We start from the raw sequence: 23,265 nt of genomic DNA, 5'->3' as shown, positions 1-23,265 counted from the left end.
CTCATCCTCTCCATGGGCCTGCTTTAAGACCTCCAACTCCACTGGGTTGAAATAACTGGATCTCCATTGATGATGGCTTTTTATAGAGGTTGTGCATGCGTGCAACTCAACGTGAACATGAACCAACTAAGATCAGCTGTTCTGGAACTGGATACTCAGATTTTCAAAGAGAAACTGGCAGTACTGATGCTGAGCTGCTTAAAGTGTCTGTCTTATAAACAGGACATCCTGCATCCAAACCCCAGCAGTGCTTCACTCTCAGTGGAGTTCCTCGTCATCACCTCAACTAAGCAGAAAGTCATCTCTGCAGTTGTTCTCTGAAACGTCTGTATCTGTATCGTAGGAGAAGTAAACATTTTACATTTTCTTGCAAAAGAAAAAAAAACACAGAAGCACACATTCACCATATAAGAAGTGGAGACGGTTTGGCTCCATCAATGACATGATCATGATCAGCTAACATTAGCTGTGGTTCCATGGTGTAATGGTTAGCACTCTGGACTTTGAATCCAGTGATCAGATGTCCAGTGATCAGAAAGAACAAGAGCAGTCGCACCACACAAGCATTTGAAAGTAAAGCTAATTTAGATATTTGTATCTTTAGCTCAACAAAGCGCAACACAGCGTGCCAGCATTCAACTTCCCAGCAGTGCCTCTTTATTGAAGTTTAAGGTTGTTGAGATAACCTCATGTAACTTCTTCTGCAGGAGTTTAGTCAGTAATTTGGTTGAGTGACTAAGCAGGATAATATGGAGCAGTAATTTCAGTAATTTCCAACACCGTGGAGATGATGTTTGGAACTATACGAGGCCGCATCGAAGCACCATCGTTCCCTGGTGGTCTAGTGGCTAGGATTCGGTGCTCTCACCGCCGCGGCCCGGGTTCGATTCCCGGTCAGGGAAAGTGTTTTTACTGAAAAATACAGGTGATTGAAAAATAGCTCTCGAAATAGCTTTGAAACCCGTTGATGTTGTTAAAGCGGCCTTTTCTCAAAGCTTAGCTTGCATTCATGGCAGAGGTTACAAAATTAAGGAGGTCAAGGAGGTCAGTGGATCAGCAACAACCACAAAATTACTGTTTCTCTTGATTGCAATGATAATTTTGTGGTTCATGGTGTTGATGCAGAGACAGAACTAAAAATTCCCAAAAAATACAGACTGTTTATTTTTATCATTATGCTGCGTTTCAACTCCTTGATGCTTTGAGCTGCAGAAAGAACAAGAGCAGTCGCACCATACAAGCATTTCAAAATAAAAGCCAATTTAGATTATTTTATTTGTATCTTTAGTTCAGATGTAGCAAAGCGCAACAATGCTGTCAATAAGGATCTTTCCCATTTGGGTTACTTGAAGTGATGGTGGCCACTGATGCAACACTCCGTAGCAGCACCACTCTGATGTACAGGGATGTATTTTGGATCTGAAAATTCCCCCAACACACGTGGCTGACCATTATGACTCTTACCAAAGTTTCTTTAGCATATAATAAACTGTCACATTAACTGTCACATGAATGTGTTGTGTGTAAATGATGAAAAAAAAAAAAAAAACGGCACAAATGTTCCATCAGTAACCATCAAAGGAGATGCGGATTCTGTGATGTCACAAAGGTTCTAATGACATCAAAGAGATGAAAGACTCCTCCCACTTTTTTGTCTTGATCTCCACAGTCCACATGGCTCGTTGGTCTAGGGGTAGGGTTGCCTTTCAGTCAATAAGGGTGCTAACTGTTCCACTATGGAGCTGTGTGAGGTTTGCTGTCTGGTTGTTAGGTGCAGTATCTTGGCAACTGAAGCAAGAGCAATGGTAGTTTTGTGGCTCATGCTGTGCTGAGGAGAAGGGATGTTGGTGATTGACTGCTTTTCACAGGAGACAAACTTTGGTAGGAGTCATGATGGTCAGCCACTTACTTTACAATATTTTCAGATCCTCTGTACATCTTGGTACTTCTTTGTACTACTTTTGTGGTGCTGACATAACATGATGTTCTATCTGTCACCATCTTTACTGGCCCATGATTATGATGCATATAATGATCTTCATTTGCTCGTGCACAGCGTGATTATATATATTTTTATCTTGGCAGGTGACCAATTGTCTGCTAGTTCACGATGTCCTTCAAGGCAGATATTTAGGATAATTCTAGCAGGAATAGCAGGCTGCAACAGGAAAAGTTCCAGTCAGACCTCTCGCACCCAAAAGTTTGTGTCCTGTGCAAAGCGGTCAATCACCAAATTTCCGTCTGCGCAACAACCACTAAATTACTGTTTCTCTTGTCTTGTCGAGAGATTGCAAGTAAAAGCTGTAACGTACAGAATGCAAATGCACTGAATGCAGGATGTCCTGTTTACAAGACAGACACTTGAGGCAGCTCAGCATCAGTACTGCCAGTTTCTCTGCAGTCTGTCTCTGAAACCACGTCTGTGTTGGTCAACAGTTGTGTTCCTCACAATTGTGTAAGATTCAGGTTTCACCGAGATGATAACTCAGATTGCTGGATTCAGATTCCAGAGTGCCATTACACCATGGAACCCCACAGGTATCTGGCACGTTTGTCTTTTGAGCTTCATTAACAGAGTGCACTCTACCGTGGAGGTCATGACAAAAAAGTGGGAGGAGTCTTTGATCTCTGTGATGTCATTAGAATCTTTGTGACATAACAGAATCAGCATCTCCTTTGATGGTTACTGATGGAACAGGAAAAGGAGATGCTCTTTGCTCTTTTTCCCCTTTCAGTGTTAATTTACAAAAACAGCAGTAATTCTTGGAGCCATGTTTTCTTCAGATCTAACTCAGATCACTCCAATCAGAGACACTGATGAATTCTTTGTCCATAAGTGCTTCTCTTTGGGGTTGTCCTGGTAAGAATTTCAACAAAATGATTCCCATTTTTAACAGATTTCTTCAGATCAGTTGAAACAACACTACCCTAATCACTAATCACCAGAGTTAGGTCAGAATTGAAGCTTAATGTGACTTAGCCAATTCAATGAGAGACATTGATGACTATTTTCTGCAGCTGGTTTGTTGGGAGCCATGACTCAAATGCATTCCTGTGCACAAGTGCTTCTCTTTGGGGTTGTCCTGGTTGGAATTTGGAAAAAAAGTTGTAAGTTTTAGTTGATAGGTTTTAAAGATTTTGTGTTTTATCTGTCACAGAACATCCAGCAGAAATGAAGCCATCCAGCCAAAATAGCTCAGTTGGGAGAGCGTTAGACTGAAGATCTAAAGGTCCCTGCTTCAATCCCGTGTTTTGGCATCGAAGGTGGTACCTGAGTGAGGTTCAATCTCAGGTTTTTTTTTTACCTACATTTCCAATATTCTCCCTCCTCTTTCAACCACACCATGAAATATTGTGAGGGTGGATGCGTCACGCTGACAGGTTGTGTGTCCAAAAGGCTGTCAAAGACGCCATTTTCTCGTGGAAGATCGCAGGATTTTTCAGATGATGTGGTCCTTTTGGCACCATCAGCCTGAGATCTACAGGGTTCATTGGATCGTCCACAAAAATGGCTGTTGCGCTTTGTTACATCTGAGCTAAAGATACAAATAAAATAATCTAAACCGGCTTTTATTTTGAAATGATTTTTGGCGATTTTTTTTGGAGGATGTTTTGCATTTCTAGCAGCCCGGCTAGCTCAGTCGGTAGAGCATGAGACTCTTAATCTCAGGGTCGTGGGTTCGAGCATTTCTTTTTTAGACCCAAAGTTACATTTCCAATATTCTGTGTATCTGTGTGTTTAGTTCACTTGTTGCTGTATCTCCAAAGAGCTAAAGTCTTGTGGAGAATGTGGGCATCAATCCCGCTACCTCTCACATGCGGAGCGAGCGCGCTACCATTTGAGCTAATTCCCCTGCCAGTGGGTGACTATTTTGAAATCGTGAATTCAGAAATCCATCCCTAAGACTTCCCTCTCCTTTGTACAGCACAAATTTACTTTGCGATAGTGTTGTGTTGCCTTTGTGCAAAATTACTGCCCGTAATAGGACAAATTTTCATTGTATGCTGAAGATCCCTCACCCTAAGTATCCACTAAGTCATGACATAGCTCACTTGGGAGAGCGTTAGACTGAAGATGTAAAGGCTCCTGGTTTTTGGCATCAGAGGTGGTCCCTGAGGGAGTTAAGTAGAGATGAAAGAAAAGTAGATTCTGTCAGAAGTGGGATTTGAACAAACGCCTCCAGGGGGGAGACTGCAACCTGAACGCCGCGCCTTAGACCGCTCGGCCATTCTGACGACACACGCCAATAAATTAACCGAAAAATTTGTTGAAAATTAGCCCATCAAAGTACACAATGACTGCCTCATTAGATCGCATGGAGGCTCAAAATTTGCACTTCCTCACACATGTGGAGTGTTTCACTGGTAAGATTTACTTACTTACTACTTACTGAGGAGTGATATCAGAGCAGAACAAAGGAGGAGCTTGTGTTTGAACCTGTGTGGGAAACACAGGGGGGGGGGGCGGTCGTTTAATTGATTTGGTTTGTTTGTTTGTTTTAAACACAAGTGTTTAAAAAAAAAGACAGGTAACAAGTGTCCCTCTGTCTTTTCTTTTTCCCCGTAATTTCTACCCCCCACTCCCACCCTGCTGCTACAGACCAACACAAGTAAACATATGCAACGTAAAATACAATAAAATACATAAAAACAAAAATAATAAAAACATTTGATTTGGGTTGTTGTTGGTTTTTGTGAATGTTGTGATAATCCCTGCAGGTCAGATTTATGAAAGTTGTCACGTTTTTGATTTTGATGATGTTCCTTTTGGCAACGGTCTGTTCCCCTGAGGTTAGTCTGTGCTGTGCTGGGTGCCCCCGACGTGCCCGGGGTCCTTTGGGTGCTCTGCTTGTTCCAGGCCTCGTTGGCGCAGTAGGCAGCGCGTCAGTCTCATAATCTTAAGGTCGTGAGTTCGAGCCTCACACGGGGCACAGCTTTAGGTAAAAATGAGAGTTTAGTGGTTGGGTTTAAACTTCAAATGCGGAAACAAGTGAAGAGAAGAAATTTGATGATGAGGAAAAGTCACTTCCTCTTTTCAGGAGTCAACTTCTACCATCTGTCCACTAGTTGGAGATAACTGAGCATCAACTGAGAACTGAGTTCTTCATCATCTGGAAACAGACAGCATTGTTTTCTTCAGCTCAAACAATCTGCTGGAGCTCTTTGTTCAAAACTAATTAAATTAAACTGTTTTTTAAACTGTAAATTAACTCATTAAATAATTCCAGTGACTGTAGATTCAGCTGACAAATGCAAAATACAACCAACATTTAAACGATGACGTGTTGAAACAAAACTTTATTGATTCAGTCTGGTCAGCAGAATATAACCTGATGAAATCAGAAACATTAAACTGATGTTTCTACATGAATGCATCGCTGATTCTAAAACCATAAACTGAACATGAACACTCTGCACACTCAGCGTTACACACATGAAGACAACATCATGTGTTTAAGGTGATGTTGAGCTGAACAGGACTTGTATTGAACACACAGAGGGAGTGCACCGTTCCTGGAGATACTGCAATACCAGGTCGATGCGTGGAGTGGACGGAGCAAGCCCCTATTCCATCTCCCTGTTCCAAAAATCTATTTAATATATGGTCCCCGGGTAGGGGACGTATCAGATATTAAACTGATAAGAACAGATACTACACTTGATCTTAGCCAAAAGGCCGAGAAGCGACACCGCTCAGCTGTCGGAGGTAACGGAGTGTTTCTCCGCACCGACCCGCTCAGTGAGGGGTCAGAGTCGGCTTCAGTAACAACATCACTCCGAGAGAGAGACACAAACAGAAGACATGAAGAAACGAAGGAGGGATCAGAAAACAACCACAGACATGTTATTTTCACAAAGTTACGTTGTAGAGCAAAGAAAACGTCTCTTCTTGGTCACCTGTAAAACGTCATATCTATGTCAATTTACCAGCTGAATATTATTGTGAAAACATCAGTTTGTCCTCTCATGTGATTGGCCTCATGGTGTGTCCATCAAAATAACCCCCCTGTCTGCACGGATTCTCTGAAGATTCGGCTCTCCTCGACTGGACTCGGCTTTTTTCCACCAAAAGAGAGAATAATAAAATTAAAGAATATCTTTGTTATCCACAGAATAAAAGCACAAATGACTGAGCATCCAGATATTTAAAATGGCATTCAAAGTTATTTTAATCCAGCATTACTGCCATCATTTTATCTTAACATAAAGTCCGTTATGTCCGTTTCATGTTAACATACAATGGAAAACTCCATAGACCGGCTAACGGGATTAGCATCCGTACCGCGATCATTTTAAAGAGGCACTAAATTTATTTCGACTCAAACATGGCAGTGTTACTAAAGTAAGACGGGACAAATGTAACACTCAGAATCGGATCAATGTATCGTGTCAAAACACGTCCTGTTGTACCACAGAGTATGTGAGCGTTTACCAAGAGTGCAAACAGATGATCTGACCCTGACGTGAGTTGAACACACAACCTTCTGATCTGGAGTCAGACGCGCTACCATTGCGCCACAGAGTGTCTCCGAAGCGCACAACTGTAGGAGTTGAAACGCAGCAAAACATATTAAATGACCAAAATAAAGATTTGAAGAAGGAAATACACATAACAGTCTGTGTTTTTTGTCAATTTTTTGGAGGATTTTTTGCAGTTCCTCATCAGAGACTGGCAGCTGGCACCTCGTCGTGCCGCCACCAAAATGGTAATGGTACTGGAGATGACAAACCTGGAGGGGAAGTGTGTGTTTGGGGACATCTGGACTTAGTGGATTGGTTTCCATTTACAAGAAAAAAAAGGCAGTGGTGGGATTCGAACCCACGCCTCCGAAGAGAGTGGAACCTGCTAAAGAAACTTTGGTAAGAGTCATGATGGTCAGCCACGTATGTTGGGGGCATTTTCAGATCCAAAATACATCCCTGTACATCAGAGTGGTGCTGTGGCTTAGTTGGTCAAAGCGCCTGTCTAGTAAACAGGAGATCCTGGGTTCAGTGTCTCATTGATAAAGTTTAAGGTTGTTGAGTTAAATTCATATAAGTTTCATTAAAAGGACACAGCACTCTCTCTGACCAGTCACTGAACTGCACAGTCTTCATGTCTCCCAGCAGCTCCTTGTTGCTAAAGTCAGATGTTGTAGAAAAAAAGTACTTCTGGGTTTTCATCAGCTGGAGGTTACAACGATCAATATTATAGATATGACAGACAGTGTTCTCGATGTTTTCCTGTTAATCGGTGCTGCTGAAAATATCATGTAGTGTGTATAAAAGCTGAGGATGGTTTCGATCCATCGACCTCTGGGTTAAGGGCCCAGCACGTTCTTCCTCCTCCTGGTCTATAGACCAGTTGGGCACCATTGGCATGAGATCTACAGGATCTCAAGTTCAATTGTAGACACACAGTTAAACTGCAATGGCCGGGAATCGAATCCTGGTCAACTGCTTGGAAGGCAGCTATGCTCACCACTATACCACCATTGCATGCAAAATGGTGAGCGTCCACTCCGAATGGACGTGAAATGGTACCGTTTGTTTGCGCTGTCAAAAATTCTAATTTGTGCTGCTGCGGTTTTATCGATGTTAGACATTTTAATTTCTGGTAATGAAGTCACACAGCCCCCCATGTTCTCCGAATGGACCCAAAGTGCAGTTGTCACCAAATTTATCAAACAGTAATGTCAGATGTCAGATGTCAGTAATGTAAGATGTTCAATCTTAAATAATTACATAGCCTATCGTAGCTCAAAGCTTTTGATCCAGTGAGACATTTATAAGCAGTTAGTTCCATTAGGCCACTGGGACAGATATTTAATATCTCCAAGAAGCGAGAATAGGTTAGGAAGGATACTAAATGTTGTAGTGTATGATCAATGCTCAGAAAACGTTTGACTACATTTTAAATGCCATAAATGTCCTGCTGTCAATGGCTCGTTGGTCTAGGGGTATGATTCTCGCTTCGGGTGCGAGAGGTCTGACTGGAACTTTTCCTGTTGCAGCCTGCTATTCCTGCTAGAATTATCCTAAATATCTGCCTTGAAGGACATCGTGAACTAGCAGACAATTGGTCACCTGCCAAGATAAAAATATATATAATCACGCTGTGCACGTGCAAATGAAGATCATTATATGCATCATAATCATGGGCCAGTAAAGATGGTGACAGATAGAACATCATGTTATGTCAGCACCACAAAAGTAGTACAAAGAAGTACAAAGATGTACAGAGGATCTGAAAATATTGCAAAGTGGCTGACCATCATGACTCCTACCAAAGTTTGTCTCCTGTGAAAAGCAGTCAACCACCAATATCCCTTCTCCTCAGCACAGCATGAGCCACAAAACTACCAGAAAGCAAACCTCACACAGCTCCGTAGTGTAACAGTTAGTACCCTTATTGACTGAAAGGCAACAGATGGGCTCGTCCGCGATTTGAACCCGGGACCTCTCGCACCCTAAGCGAGAATCATACCCCTAGACCAACGAGCCATGTGGACTGCAGAGTTCATGACAAAAAAGTGGGAGGAGTCTTTCATCCCTTTGATGTCAGTAGAACCTTTGTGACATCACAGAATCAGCATCTCCTTTGATGGTTACTGATGGAACATTTGTGGCGTTTTTGTTTTTTTTTTTTTCATTATTTACACACAGCACATTCATGTGACAGTTAATGTGACAGTTTATTTTATGCTAAAGAAACTTTGGTAAGACTCATGATGGTCAGCCACATATGTTGGGGGTATTTTCAGATCCAAAATACATCCCTGTACATCAGAGTGGTGCTGCTACGGAGTGTTGAATCAGTGGCCACCATCACTTCAAGTAACCCAAATGGGAAAGATCCTTATTGACAGCATTGTTGCGCTTTGCTACATCTGAACTAAAGATACAAATAAAATAATCTAAATTGGCTTTTCTGATTTGGCTGATCTGAATAGGTTTAACGTCTTGCTTGGGAATCAACCTGCAAAACTGCCCCCATGTTCTGTCAGGGTAGATGTTGCACACTGCATCAAGATGATCTGCCAGTGAGACGGCCTGAAAAATAAAACACGGAAACCATCAACAGCCTGTTAAACTTTGCAAATCGAAAGTCTCTGTGCTCAACACTCGTGCGTTTGATGCTGTTGTTCTTTTTGTGACAGCTTTTCTTTTGAAAAGGTTGTTAGCAGCAACAAATGTGACAACCAATTCCTCAAGCTGGTGAAAACAATAACAACACAGGGTGTGACCAAACAGGTGTATTCACAGAGGGCAGAACTGCTGAAGGAAACCTGTCCACCTGACCGCTGCTGCTCTCCAAATTGATGCACAATGCCAGGCTGCCATCCACAGTTCATCACTTTTATTTTCTCAACATGTCTCTGTGGTGCAATGTATAATGTGTTTGGCTGATCTTCATTCAAGCGTTCTTTATTGACAAGAAAGATCCAACATTAAGAACAGAACAGCTACACACAAACAAAATAATGATGAACAGCCCTTCAAGAAAGGGGGACCAGAGGGTGTGTGCCAACTACAGGGTCATCATGAACCTCTGTTTTGGGTGGTGGTTGGATGTTATTGGTTTTTCTTAATCAATATCAAACTAAATAATGGCAATAAAGGTGTCCAGGACACAGAGGAAGAGGACGTCTCCACATGCACACTTGTTCTTCTTGTTTTCACTTACTGTTAAAGTAAAAAAATCAAATTTAAATTCATCCAAGTGTAATTACTTGTTATGTAATACATATTATATACATAAAACAACTTTGTCCCCAAACACACCTAACAGCAGTAGAGGTGAAAGAAAAGACATTTCTGTCAGAAGTGGGATTCGAACCCAAAGAGGATGTACATCAGCGGTAGATGTTCATTGGTCCATTGTTGTAAAGCAAATTCCAGGAGTCGAACCCCGGCCGCCTGGGTGAAAACCAGGAATCCTGACCGCTAAACCATATGGGATTCGAAGACACTGGATTTAGGCGGCAGTCTCTTCAGAGGCGTGGGTTCGAATCCCACCTCTGCCAGTTTGCCCCAGCTGTGCGGTACGCTCGCCCACTGAGCTACATCCCCTGCATGGTGTGGTAGCTTTAGCAGCTTGACGGGACTCCATTGATGATGGCTTTTATCGAGGTTGTGCATGTGCGCAACTCAAGGTGAACATACTCAAAGTTGATTGAACCAACTAAGATCAGCTGTTCTGGAACCAGATACTTAGAGTTTCTCATCTCAGAGTAAGTCAACTCAGAGTTCAGGGATAGACTCAAAGTTCGTTGAAACTCCTACCTTTTTTTTGATGACTGAAATGTTCTCCCCCTGAGAACATTTTAAATTCCACTCTTGTCAATGAAAACTAATCAGCTAATTCAGGCATTTTTTGTCTCCCTGTGAACAAAAGTTATAGAAGCCAGTGAAAGACGATACCAACACCAGGTGGGCTGAAATGAGAAACATCACAGTCAACCAGAGTTCGTGCTTGCGTATGAAAACATGTAGTTTTGGCAGGGGACACCCAGATTTGAACTGAATGAAATCATTTCTATCTGTGAAAAAAGTCACATTTGTAAAAAGATGCCACACAGTAATTGCATATGATTAGACATTTTAAGGACTTAAAATGGTGTAATGGTTAGCACTGTGTACTTTGAATCCACTGATCTGAGTTCAGCTCTCAGTGGAACCTCTGCCATCTGATTTAGTGTGAGAGGGATTGAGAATAACCTTCACCTATATAACATGTGAATAACATGCACCCACCACCCAAAACAGAGAGAAGGCTTCATCAGATGGTTTTTCTTTTCCCCTTCTGCAGCAGCTCAGAGCCTCTGTGGTTAGGTAAAGATCCAAAGAGGAATAAATGGTCAAATGACCTCCTGTGTGGAGAAACTGTCAGAGTTTGGATGAAAGATACACTGTTTGGTTCTGAGCTGATCATCAATTATCAATGAATGGAAGAGCTTCTTTCTATGAGTATTGTGACATCATCAGGTGACGAATCAAACCTTTAAGGAAATGACACACAACGTTTGTCTTCACGTTGCCCATAATGTCATATGTGTGTCATTGTCATGTAGTGAAGCTGGCAGAATGATGTGGTAGTGTGGCTGAGCAAGTACAATCTTGAAGTGTCTTGAAGTCTTGAAGCTCAGGTAAGAACTCTACAATTGTTTGTTTTCTGTTTGCACGTTAAACTGTTCTTAAACAACATTGAATACACATGATTAGCAGAGTTCTCCTTGGAAACTTAAGTTTGTTACATCTAACTCAGCTACGTTAGACAAGTCAGACTCCTTGTCCATTAGGCCACGTGGTCACTGGGCCATGGTCTCATTGTCAGAATCAGTCAGTTCTTTCTCTTGGCATGATAACACTGTGAGAGATGTGCATTTGAAGCCTTCACTGTGGGACTTTGGAGAAGTGGATGGTGAACAGAACATCCAGCATCAGTGGGCTCAGCCAGCCGAAATAGCTCAGTTGGGAGAGTGTTAGACTGAAGATCTAAAGGTCCCTGGTTCAATCCCGGGTTTCGGCATCGGAAGTGGTACCTGAGTGAGATTCAAGCTCAGGTTTCTTTGACCTACATTTCCAATATTCTCCCTCCTCTTTCAACCACACCATGAAATATTGTGAGGTTGGATGCTTCACACTGACTGGTTGTGTGTCCAAAAGGCTGTCAAACACATCTTTCTTCCATTTTCTCCTCCAAACATTTGGACACAGTTTTGAGATTTCCCATAATGTCATATGTGTGTCATTTTTGCAGTGAAGTATTTAAATGTAAAACTGTTATAAACGGAGTGTTGCATCAGTGTCCACCATCACTTCAAGTAACCCAAATGGGAAAGATCCTTATCGACAGCATTGTTGCGCTTTGCTACATCTGAGCTAAAGATACAAATAAAATAATCTAAACCGGCTTTTATTTTGAAATGATTTTTGCATTGCTAGCAGCCTGGCTAGCTCAGTCGGTAGAGCATGAGACTCTTAATCTCAGGGTCGTGGGTTCGAGCCCCACGTTGGGCGATAAGCAGTTTTTTTTTTTTTAAGACCCAAAGTTACATTTCCAATATTCTGCCTCGTCTTTCAACCACAACCACATGAAATATTGTGAGGTTGAATGCTGCACGCTGACTGGTTGTGTGTCCAAATGGCTTCAAAGACATCTTTCTGCCATTCACTCCTCCAAACCTTTGGACACAGCTTTGAGCTGTCTCACAGGTGTAACCTGCAGCTGTGAAAACCCCAAAGTAGTTTGTTTCTACAACATCTGACCTGAGCAACAAGGAAGTGCTGGGATTTATTGAATTTATTGTATTATTTGAATTTGACATCTGGGAGAGACTCGGAGTAGAACAGCTGCTCCTTTCTGATGCTCCACTGACTGAGCTACAGATGATTCAGTAACAGCTGAGTTATCTTTAGTCCAACAACTGCTGTCCATTCCTACCACAGGGAGCCACAGGCTTTAGTGTTTTCAGTCCTAACTCCTTTATTGTGAAAAAGTGTAATTCACATTTTATACAGATTTTTCATCCACTTTGGAAGAGTTTGGATCACAAATTTTGCAAAAGGCTTTCTTTGTCAGGAGGGGGATTCGAACCCACGTCTCCATTCAGAGACCAGAACACCCTTTAGTGCAGGAAAGAGTTTACCTTGAGTCTGGCGCCTTAGACCACTCGGCCATCCTGACAGGCAGACTGTTCATTGAATCTGAATTACTTCCATGTGACAAGTGGAGATATGCTACGCTCTACTCTGCATTGCCATCATATTGGAGGTGGGTTTAGCTGTGCAGTCAGCATTGGTGGTTCAGTGGTAGACTTCTCGCCTCCCATGCGAGAGGCCCGGGTTCAATTCCCGGCCAATGCAATGGTCACTGCTCTCCATGAAAAGCAGCAGTCAGCTCTGCCTGGATACAACAGTGGTCAGGGCTGTATGTTTATACTGAAACACTGACAGCTCTCCTACATCTCCCTCTTTTACTTACTCTGGGTTCCAGGCCTCGTTGGTGCAGTAGGCAGTGTGTCAGTCTCATGAAGTTCCACTTCCAGGCCATGGAAGCAACAATGAGAAGTCATTTCCACTGTGTGCTGTACAAGACGGAGAAACAAGTTAAAGGTTTCTGCATTGCTGTTCAGTCAGTTCAACAGCAGGCTGCCATCCACAGTTCATCACTTTTATTTTCATTCCTTCTTCAAATCTTTATTTTTATCATTTAACATGTTTTGCTGTGTTTGAACTCCTTAACGCTTTGAGCTACAGAAAGAACAGGAGCTGTCGCAACACACAAGCATTTCAAAATAAAAGCCGATTTAGATTATTTTATTTGTATCTTTAGCTCAGATGTAGGCAAAGCACAACACTGTCGTCAAGAAGAATCTTTTCCACTTCGGTGACTCAAAGTGACGGTGGCCACTGGAGAATCCAGCACCTTGGACCGCTCGGCTACACCACCACATACATCTGCTAGCTTCACTGCACTAATGCCACATGTCTCACATTTTGTGTCTCCTCAAAGCTGCGTCCAAACGTTAGGAGGAGAGAATACCAGAAAGATGTCCTTGAAGCATCCTGGACACACAACCAGTCAGCGTGCAGCATCCAACCTCACAAACTCTCAAACAATATTTCATGGTTCTGGTGAAACCAAAGTCGAGGAAAAGGACAGCACAACTGTGTGAACATCAGCATGTCGTGTTCATGGAACAGACCCTGGCTTCAGGTTTGTAGACAGATTAAATTTGTTCTCCAAAGAACGGAAAAATGATGAGACAGGCAACAGGCAATGTGTTGCACTGATGGTGAGAGTTGAATAGCAGCCTCATCAAACCGACTGACTACAGAGGTGATGCCCCCTTGTTGCGAAAATCAGGGATTGACTTCAAATATCCAAAATTAACTGAAAAAAGGCTCTGCTGTCACAATAAACACATCAAAACTGAAACAGCTAAACTGTATAGTGTGAGCACATATTCATGGGTGTCACAATATACTTGATGTCCTCACGTATGAATGAATGTTTCACTGATGCAGATTTTTTTTTTTTTTTTTGACATTCTGTTGGTTCCTGTTTTCTGCTCAAGTGATATTTTTATGAGCTCTCTTCGGTACCAGAGCATCCCTGTGACCTTACTGTGACCTGTGGATCTCATTTCTGCCAGCCAGAGTCTGTTATGAAAGATAAAATCTGAAAACATTCATGGAATACATAGAAAACAGCATCACAGAGTGACAAATATTGGGAGAACTTTATAGCAAAGTATGTCACAATAAGTAGAAAATATGTTGATAGACCGACAGCATAGGTCTCACTTTGAGCGATGATTTAGAAAATAATGCTCAATGCTCATTTTCACAAAACTACAATGGATCACCGTTTAGTTCTGATAAATGACTTTGATAAAGTGAGTAACTTACAGGTTTAATCCATTTTCAGTTTATATTATTTTCATATCACAGCATATTTTAGGCATAATACAACAAATTGTCACATAATTTCTGATTGCAAATAAAAAAAACAAAAAACAAAAACACATGTTTCGATAAAGATGAATTAGCAGAACAAAAGTCAACATTTTTTATGCGTTTTATTGAAATTCTTTGACAAAACCTTTTTTTCTGGTATATATGTCACTGACTCAAACACAAATGAGTGAGGACAAAAAACAACAAAGCAAAAGTAAAAACAAATTACCAAACATGTTACAGTTTACTTTTGGTCAACCAGCAAAGATCCTGCAGTCACCTGCTTCGGTCTTTCTCTTCTTACCATTTGTCACAACCAAACGGTTTCCCCTCTGTATGGGCCTCCATGTGAAATTTCAGGTTTCGCCTTAGTTTAAATTTTTTCCCACAAATATCACAGCTGAAGGGTCTCTCTCCTGTGTGGACTACCATGTGTACTTTAAGGATTTTCTGTAGTTTAAACCTTTTCCCACAAACATCACAGATGAAGGGTCTCTCTCCTGTGTGGACTACCATGTGTGCTTTAAGGATTTTCTGTAGTTTAAACCTTTTCCCACAAACATCACAGCTGAAGAGTTTCTCTTCTGTGTGGACTACCATGTGTGCTTTAAGGATTTTCTGTAGTTTAAAACTTTTCCCACAAACATCACAGGTGAAGGGTCTCTCTTCTGAGTGAACTACCATGTGAAGCCTCAGATTGGCCTTCTGCAAAAAAATTTTCCCACAAACATCACAGCAGAATAGTCTCTCTCCTGTGTGGACTACCTTGTGACTCTTCAGATCCCACTTTTTTTTAAACGTTTCCCCACACTCAGGGCAGCTGAATGGTTTTTCACTGCTGTCACATCTTCTAACATTTACATCACCTTCATCTATTTTCACATCTGACTGGGCCACTCTGGTTTCATTAGAATCATTCTCACTGATTTCAGTATCAGAGGAGTCTGAGACCTCTTCCTCTGGATCTGGATCTGGTTGAAGAGGACTCTGTGGATCACAGCTCCTGGCCGGTTCATTCATCTCTTCATCCTCACTCTTCACCTGAAACGGCCTCACAGGGTTCCTGGTCTCCTCCAGTCCTGGTACCTGGTCCTCCTCCTGTTCCTGTTTAAGGACTGGACTCTCTGAATCCTCCGGATCCGGACTGGAGGTGAACTCAGGAGGAACCTCTTTTTTCACCATCAGCTGCTGAACATCTGGAGGAAACGATTCAATAATGAATCCTCTTTATTAGCTACAATATGAACACAGTTATTCCTCCAGCTGCTTCATTCTACATCTGCCAAATACAGTCCTCAGCCTTTCTCACTCATAAAAACAACCGACCCGTTTTGTGGATCAGGACTCGGGGCTGCAGCAGCTCCAGCTGGCTCCTCTGCCGGTCGATCTCCTGCCTGAAGCCCGAAGCCTCCTCCTCATATCCGGCTACCATTCTGTCCACGGCCGCTAAGATCTCCCGGGAGGCGGCGGCGAGTCTGTCGGTGACAAAACCCCGCAGGACTTCTGCTGTGGACATTTTACCTTGTTCACCTTTCAGCTGAGGGACAAAAGACCGTCAGTCCTGTTTGTGTGGAGCGAATATACGGATATTATCAGTATGAGACACTTTATCAAAACATTTCCTATATTATTTTTTTAAACATTGATTCAATGTGGTCATTAACCTGCAATATGCCCTTTAAGGTAACATTTGTGACTTTCTAACTACTTTCTTAACCCTCCACCCTCCATATCATTGATAAAACTTGCTGACTTGTGATTGACCTCGGAAATCACCAACACTACCCCAACAAATAGCACTTACTGCTCTCAGAACACAAGTCTGTGCTTCATTTGGGGAAACGTTGGTGACAAATGCACTAATTCAGCTGATCTGACGAAATGTATTAATTTTTGTCCAAATTCCATCCAGGACAACCCCAAAGAGAAGCACTTGTACAACAGGAAGTCTTCCGTCTTTTTATTTGAAATGATCATGGTTGCATTCTAAGAAGAAGTTGTTGTCTTTGTCAGTCAGCACTGCTCCAACAAGTAGCACTTACTGAATTCAACAGTCAAGTCAGTGCTCAAGTTAAGGTAACTTTTGTGACTTTCAGACTACTTTCTCAACCCCCAATTGATAAAATTATAAAACTTGTTGTACTGGTGATTGAATAAAAGACAGAATAGCATTCCTCATTTTTTTTGTCCAATTTCCAACCAGGACAACCCCAAAGAGAAGCACTTATGCACAAAGACTTCATCAGTGTCTCTGATTGGAGTGATCCGAGTTAGATCTGAAGAAAACATGGCTCCAAGACTTACTGTTGTTTTTGTCAATTAACACTGAAAGTGGAAAAAGAGAGCAATTGAATTGATTAAGTCACATTAAGCTTTCATTTTTACCTCACTTAGGATCTTCTCCTCAAGAGTCTTTGCAGCAACTTTCCAGTTGTGTCATCGTTCCAATGGACTCCCTTTCAGGCTTTTACCTGAATTTATCTTATACCTGAATGAAACCACTCCCACAGCTCCCTGTCTACTTTGTTCGGGCGGTTTCAATGGTCTTGGTAATGGTTTGTAATGAAGAACACATTTAGTCCATCAGGAACAGACAACGATCCTCTTAAATTCATGAGGACCGTTAGCATATGGTGAGAGGACTGTTAACTGCAGTGATTAGGGATCAAGGTTGTGTTGTTGTGGCTGATCTGTACAAATTTAAAATAGCAAATCATCATTTTTACTGAATTTCTGAGCAGGACAACCCCAAAGTAAATCATTTATGCACAAAGGAATAACTGTAGCATATCTGAGTTAGAGCCTCAGATATGGCTTGCTGTTGTTTTTGTCAGTCAACAAGTAGCTGAGCTGTGTAGTTGTGTTGTGCTACACACCAAACATGTCCAGAAAAGACAGACTGTTCTGTGTGTTCACACCATGATTCCTGCCATCACAGTTCACCTTTTGTGTCTTACTTTTGTTATCCTTTTCAAAATTTTATTTGATGGCACAGAGTGACACGAGGCACTAATAAAAAAAGAAGGGGGGCCTGAAAGTGTGACTTGGTTCCCATCGTTCATATTAAAGAGCCATTCAAGAGACTCTCTGTGATCAGCTTAGGGTTAGCTGTCATGTTTCTAAAATGCATCAACAAGTGTTCAAGGCTTTTGATGGTGTAGTGGTGGTCAGTCATCATTGGTGGTTCATCTGTAGAATTCTCACCTGCCAGGCGGGAGGCCTGGGTTCAATTTTCTGGAATGTAAAACTCTGCTCTCCATGAAAAGCAGCAGTCAGCACTGCCTGGATACAACAGTGATCAGGGCTGTATGATGTATGTTTATACTGAAACACTGACAGCTCTCCTCCATCTCCCTCTTTTACTTACTCTGGGTTCCAGGCCTCGTTGGTGCAGCAGGCAGCGCGTCAGTCTCGTTATCTGAAGGTGGTGAGTTGGTGCCTCTCACCACTTCCAGTTCCACTTCCAGGCCATGGAAGCAACAATGAGAAGTCATTTCCACTGTGTGCTGTGCGGAAACAGCTCAGTTGGTAGAGTCTCTGGTTCAATCCTGGATTTTAGTACCTGTGGTGTGTCCTTTAGAAGACTGTCTTTTTTAATTAATGAGAGATAAAAAGCTATTTAGGAAATGTCAAGGTGCCAAACAAACCAACAGTTTCTACCAACATTTAATTGAGGAATCAGTTGAATGAGGACAGATGTGATTTAAAGCAAAACAATCACAGCACAGCACAGAGGATTTGAACCCACAGATCCAGAAGAGACTGCAGCACAGCCTGCTATGAGCAGAGTGGAGCAGCGGAAGTGTTTTGGGCCTGTAATACAGAAGTTGATGGATCAAAACCCTCCTCTGCTATTCTAACACAGTGGCTGAATGTCATTTATCACTTTCTCCAGTAATGTGTACAGACACACTGTGCTGCTCCTGGAACCTCGAGCCAGCGCCTTTGATAAAGATCAGCTAACAGTCCTGTGGTTCCATGGTGTAATGGTTAGCACTCTGGACTTTGAATCCAGTGATTCGAGTTCAAGTCCCGGTGGAACCTCTGTCTTCTGATTTAGTGACTACATATAACAGTAACTCCACTCCACCCAAAACAGTGATCCACCCCTGAGCAGAGAGGAGGCTTCATGAAACAGTTTATCTTTTCACCTGCTGCAGCAGCTCAGAGCCTCTGTGGTTCAGGAAAAACGACAGACTAAAGAAAGACATTTCAGGTGCATGTGATTACACTGAAATAATATAATTTGATTTATTTCATTTTATTCCATTCAGAAAGTAAAAATAATATATTTTATGACATCATTACACACAGTGACATATTTCAAGTGTTTATTTCTTTTAATATTGATCATTGTGACCTACAGCTGATAAAAACCCGAAAGTAGTTTATTTCAACAACATTTGACTTCACCCACAAGGAACTGCTGGGATTTAAACACAGGCTGCTTTAACAAAGTTTGTCTCCTGTGAAAAGCAGTCAATCACTAATTTCCCTTCTCCGCAGCACAGCATGAGCCACAAAGTTACTGTTGCTTCACTTTACAAGATACTGCCAATAACACAACCAGCCAACCTCACACAGCTCCATATAATAAGAGTTAGCTCCCCTGATAACTGCAAGGCAACAGCTGGGCTCGTCCAGGATTTGAACTCTGAGTATCCAGTTCCAGAACAGCAGACAGTCGTTGGCTCAATCAACATTTAGGATAATTCTAGCTGGAACTGCAGACTGGGACATGGAGAAGTCAATGTGTCTCTGTGGCGCAATTGGTCAGCGCGTTCGGCTGTTAACCGAAAGGATGGTGGTTCGAGCCCACCCAGGGACCTACTTTGTTTTTAAGCTGATTACAACCACTACATGTTGATGTAGTCTTTCCTCTACTTTGGTTTCACCAGAACCATTAAATATGGTATAACCTGTAATACATAACTGCCCAACCACGAAGCGGTTAATTTTTCAGCATCTGTCGTCAGAATGGCCGAGCGGTCTAAGGCGCTGCGTTCAGGTCGCAGTCTCCCCTGGAGGCGTGGGTTCAAATCCCACTTCTGACAGAAGTGGCTTTTCTTTCATCTCCACTTAACCCCCTCAGGGACCACCTCTGATGCCAAAAACCAGGGGAAAGACATCTCTTTACATCTCCAGTCTAACACTTTCCCAAGTGAGCTATGTCATGACTTAGTGGATACTTAGGGTGAGGGATCTTCGGCATACTATGAAAATTTGTCCTATTACGGGCAGTAATTTTGCACAAAGGCAACACAACGCTATCTCAAAGTAAATGTGTGCTGTACAAAGGAGAGGGAAGTCTTAGGGATGGATTTCTGAATTCAAGTTTTCAAAATGGTCAGTGACAGGAAGGGTATCATCAGCATGGCAGAAAATGTGTTTACTAAGTGTGAACAAAAGATGTACTCTGGATGTACTCCGGTGATGTGATGATTAAACTCTTTAGCTGTTAAAACTGTCTCAGAGTGGTTAACATGAGTAACTGCAGTGAAAATAAAACTGGGCACTGAAAATTTATTCCAAAACATGTAAAAAAGAAGTAGATAACCAGAGACCAAACTCCTCAACATGAAGTTGTGTGTGTGTGTGCATGTGAATTCATGCACATGAGTGGCATTTGACACTCCCTGCGCACGCTAGCATGTTAGCACAGCGGAGTTAGCTCAATGGGTAGGCTGCTGGCTTAGTATGTATTTGTATCAATAATCTTCACAGCTGCTCTGAATGGTGACAGTGGGGCAGCCTTTGTGTTTACATGTGATTCAGATGTAAAACATTTTGAGGTACAGAAAGAACAAGAGCAGTCGCACCACACAAGCATTTGAAAATAAAGCTAATTTAGATAATATTATTTGTATCTTTAGCTCAACAAAGCACAACACAGCGTGCATTCAAGCATTCAACTTCCCAGCAGTGCCTCTTTATTGAAGTTTCAGGTTGTTGAGATAACCTCATGTAACTTCTTCTGCAGGAGTTTAGTCAGTAATTTGGTTGAGTGACTAAGCAGGATAATATGGAGCAGTAATTGCAGTAATTTCCAACACCGTGGAGATGATGTTTGGAACTATACGAGGCTGCATCAAGACAGCATCTTTCCCTGGTGGTCTAGTGGCTAGGATTCGGCGCTCTCACTGCCGCGGCCTGGGTTCGATTCCCGGTCAGGGAAAGTGTTTTTACTGAAAAATACAGGTGATTGAAAAATAGCTCTCGAAATAGCTTTGAAACCCGTTGATGTTGTTAAAGCGGCCTTTTCTCAAAGCTTAGCTTGCATTCATGGCAGAGGTTACAAAATTAAGGAGGTCAAGGAGGTCAGTGGATCAGCAACAACCACAAAATTACTGTTTCTCTTGATTGCAATGATAATTTTGTGGTTCATGGTGTTGATGCAGAGACAGAACTAAAAATTCCCAAAAAATACAGACTGTTTATTTTTAACATTATGCTGCGTTTCAACTCCTTGATGCTTTGAGCTGCAGAAAGAACAAGAGCAGTCGCACCATACAAGCATTTCAAAATAAAAGCCAATTTAGATTATTTTATTTGTATCTTTAGTTCAGATGTAGCAAAGCGCAACAATGCTGTCAATAAGGATCTTCCCCATTTGGGTTACTTGAAGTGATGGTGGCCACTGATGCAGCACTCCGTAGCAGCACCACTCTGATGTACAGGGATGTATTTTGGATCTGAAAATACCCCCAACATATGTGGCTGACAATCATGACTCTTACCAAAGTTTCTTTAGCAGATAATAAACTGTCACATTAACTGTCACATGAATGTGCTGTGTGTAAATAATGAAAAAAAAAAAAAAAAAAAAAAAACGCCACAAAAGAAAAAAGGCAAGCTTGTGGGTTCACAAGATTATATCAGGATCTGACCTTTTCCTGTTCCATCAGTCACCATCAAAGGAGATGCTGATTCTGTGATGTCACAAAGGTTCTAATGACATCAAAGGGATGAAAGACTCCTCCCACTTTTTTGTCATGAACTCCACAGTCCACATGGCTCGTTGGTCTAGGGGTATGATTCTTGCTTAGGGTGCGAGAGGTCCTGGGTTCAAATCCCGGATGAGCCCATTTGTTGCTTTTCAGTCAATAAGGGTGCTAACTGTTCCACTATGGAGATGTGTGAGCTTTGCTGTCTGGTTGTTAGTTGCAGTATCTTGGCAACTGAAGCAAGAGCAATGGTAGCTTTGTGGCTCATGCTGTGCTGAGGAGAAGGGATATTGGTGATTGACTGCTTTTCACAGGAGACAAACTTTGGTAGGAGGGTTAGATGATTGTCAGCCACTTACTTTGCCATATTTTCAGATCCTCTGTACATCTTGGTACTTCTTTGTACTACTTTTGTGGTGCTGACATAACATGATGTCATATCTGTCACCATCTTTACTGGTCTATGATTATGATGCGTATAATGATCTTCATTTGCACGTGCACAGCGTGATTATATATATTTTTATCTTGGCAGGTGACCGATTGTCTGCTAGTTTGTTCGCACGACTTTGGTAGCTGTGAAATTATCTCAGCGTGCTGGTTGAAATATCAGCGTATTAGACAAAATAAGTACTTCCTGTGCTTGTTTAGCAATGCTGGGGATTGTTCAATAAAAGTGATGAACTGTGGATGGCAGCCTGCTGTTGGTCTGACTGAACAGCGATGCAGAAACCTTTATCTTGTTTCTCCGTCTTGTACAGCACACAGTGGAAATTAATTCTCATTATTGTTTCCATGAAGAGCCAATCAGATTGCAATAAACAGGAGTTACCCAGCAGGACACTCCCTCTGCCAGCTTGCCTTCCAAACTCTTCCAACGTGCATGAAAAAGGCACATGCACAGGGAATTTGACTGTTTCATAATAAAGGAGTTAGGCCTGAAAACTCTAAAGCCTGTGGCTCCCTGTGGTAGGAATGGACAGCAGTTGTTGGACTAAAGATAACTCAGCTGTACAGGTCAGCTTGCTCACTCCAGGCATCCAGGCAGTGCTGACTGACTGACAATGGGACATTAGACTGGCACAGTGACCACGTGGCCTAATGGACAAGGCGTCTGACTTTGGATCAGAAGACTGAGGGTTCGAGTCCCTTTGTGTTTGGGTAGCTGTGTGTTACAGGTGAAAGGACTAAACCGTGTCTGTTTTACAGAAACAAGTGAGGTTTTTCAGATCTCCTCCACAGAAGGTGGATCTGATCTCAGGTCATGGCCAACACTGACCTCTGCTGCTTGATGCTGCCTTCATCCTGATGAATGTTGAAGCAATGAAATATGACAAGAACAGACAATAAACTGACAACAGGACATTAAAATGGGCCACACTCAGACCCCACATGGCCCAAAGGACAAGGTGTTTGACTTTGGATCAGAAGACCGAGGCTTTGAGGCCCTGGCTGCAGTAGACAAGAGAAAATGTTAATGTTGTTGCACGGTCCTGTGTTTAGCAGAAGGAAATTGGTGAGTGCCTTTTCATAGGAGACAAACTTTGGTAAGAGTCATGAGAGTGAGGCACTTCTGTTGGCTACAAGACATTATGGGCTCGACTGGGATTTCAACCCAGGACACTTCCTGTACTACAGCTTTTACCTGCAGTCTGTGAACAAGAGAAACTGTAATTTTTGTTTTGCAAAAATTGTTCAGAATCATCACAGTGAGGCATTTATGATTGCAACATGGCATGACATTCATTGATTGATTATTGATGATCAGCTCAGAACCAAACAGTGTTTCTTTCATCCAAAGACACACTCCACTCTCCACACAGGAGGTGTTTCAGGTGTCTGTTTGTATAAAAGCTGCATGAATGTGACACAGAGC

General features: G+C 42.1%; 1 protein-coding gene and 14 non-coding genes across 15 annotated transcripts in view; 11 read left to right on the top strand and 4 right to left on the bottom strand.

Moving 5' to 3' along the window:
- The window catches only part of LOC115053713 (NACHT, LRR and PYD domains-containing protein 12-like), a gene marked incomplete at its 3' end in the record, with an annotated part of 135,820 nt that overhangs the window by 27,788 nt on the left and 84,767 nt on the right, over nt 1-23,265 (top strand). The gene's annotated exons all lie outside the window — the stretch shown is intronic.
- On the top strand, nt 831-902 carry trnae-cuc (transfer RNA glutamic acid (anticodon CUC)). Its single transcript has one exon. It is a non-coding gene; the product is annotated as a tRNA-Glu (tRNA).
- trnaf-gaa (transfer RNA phenylalanine (anticodon GAA)) lies at nt 3,186-3,258 on the top strand. Its single transcript has one exon. It is a non-coding gene; the product is annotated as a tRNA-Phe (tRNA).
- Nucleotides 5,499-5,689, bottom strand: LOC115057850 (U2 spliceosomal RNA). Its single transcript, XR_003841969.1, has one exon. It is a non-coding gene; the product is annotated as a U2 spliceosomal RNA (small nuclear RNA).
- trnaw-cca (transfer RNA tryptophan (anticodon CCA)) lies at nt 6,455-6,526 on the bottom strand. Its single transcript has one exon. It is a non-coding gene; the product is annotated as a tRNA-Trp (tRNA).
- trnap-agg (transfer RNA proline (anticodon AGG)) lies at nt 8,413-8,484 on the bottom strand. The gene has a single exon. It is a non-coding gene; the product is annotated as a tRNA-Pro (tRNA).
- On the top strand, nt 11,440-11,512 carry trnaf-gaa (transfer RNA phenylalanine (anticodon GAA)). Its single transcript has one exon. It is a non-coding gene; the product is annotated as a tRNA-Phe (tRNA).
- Nucleotides 11,931-12,003, top strand: trnak-cuu (transfer RNA lysine (anticodon CUU)). The gene has a single exon. It is a non-coding gene; the product is annotated as a tRNA-Lys (tRNA).
- On the bottom strand, nt 12,560-12,670 carry trnal-caa (transfer RNA leucine (anticodon CAA)). The gene is made up of 2 exons: nt 12,633-12,670; nt 12,560-12,605 (listed from the first exon to the last, which is right to left on the bottom strand). It is a non-coding gene; the product is annotated as a tRNA-Leu (tRNA).
- On the top strand, nt 12,779-12,849 carry trnag-ccc (transfer RNA glycine (anticodon CCC)). Its single transcript has one exon. It is a non-coding gene; the product is annotated as a tRNA-Gly (tRNA).
- Nucleotides 18,418-18,489, top strand: trnaq-uug (transfer RNA glutamine (anticodon UUG)). The gene has a single exon. It is a non-coding gene; the product is annotated as a tRNA-Gln (tRNA).
- trnan-guu (transfer RNA asparagine (anticodon GUU)) lies at nt 19,200-19,273 on the top strand. The gene has a single exon. It is a non-coding gene; the product is annotated as a tRNA-Asn (tRNA).
- trnal-cag (transfer RNA leucine (anticodon CAG)) lies at nt 19,417-19,499 on the top strand. The gene has a single exon. It is a non-coding gene; the product is annotated as a tRNA-Leu (tRNA).
- trnae-cuc (transfer RNA glutamic acid (anticodon CUC)) lies at nt 20,549-20,620 on the top strand. Its single transcript has one exon. It is a non-coding gene; the product is annotated as a tRNA-Glu (tRNA).
- Nucleotides 21,458-21,529, top strand: trnap-agg (transfer RNA proline (anticodon AGG)). Its single transcript has one exon. It is a non-coding gene; the product is annotated as a tRNA-Pro (tRNA).

Source organism: Echeneis naucrates, chromosome 2 (genome assembly GCF_900963305.1).
Source record: "Echeneis naucrates chromosome 2, fEcheNa1.1, whole genome shotgun sequence".
NCBI classification, from domain to species: Eukaryota; Metazoa; Chordata; class Actinopteri; order Carangiformes; family Echeneidae; genus Echeneis; species Echeneis naucrates.
The sequence above is the reverse complement of the archived record's forward strand: the minus strand, read 5'-3'. Positions and strand labels throughout refer to the sequence as shown.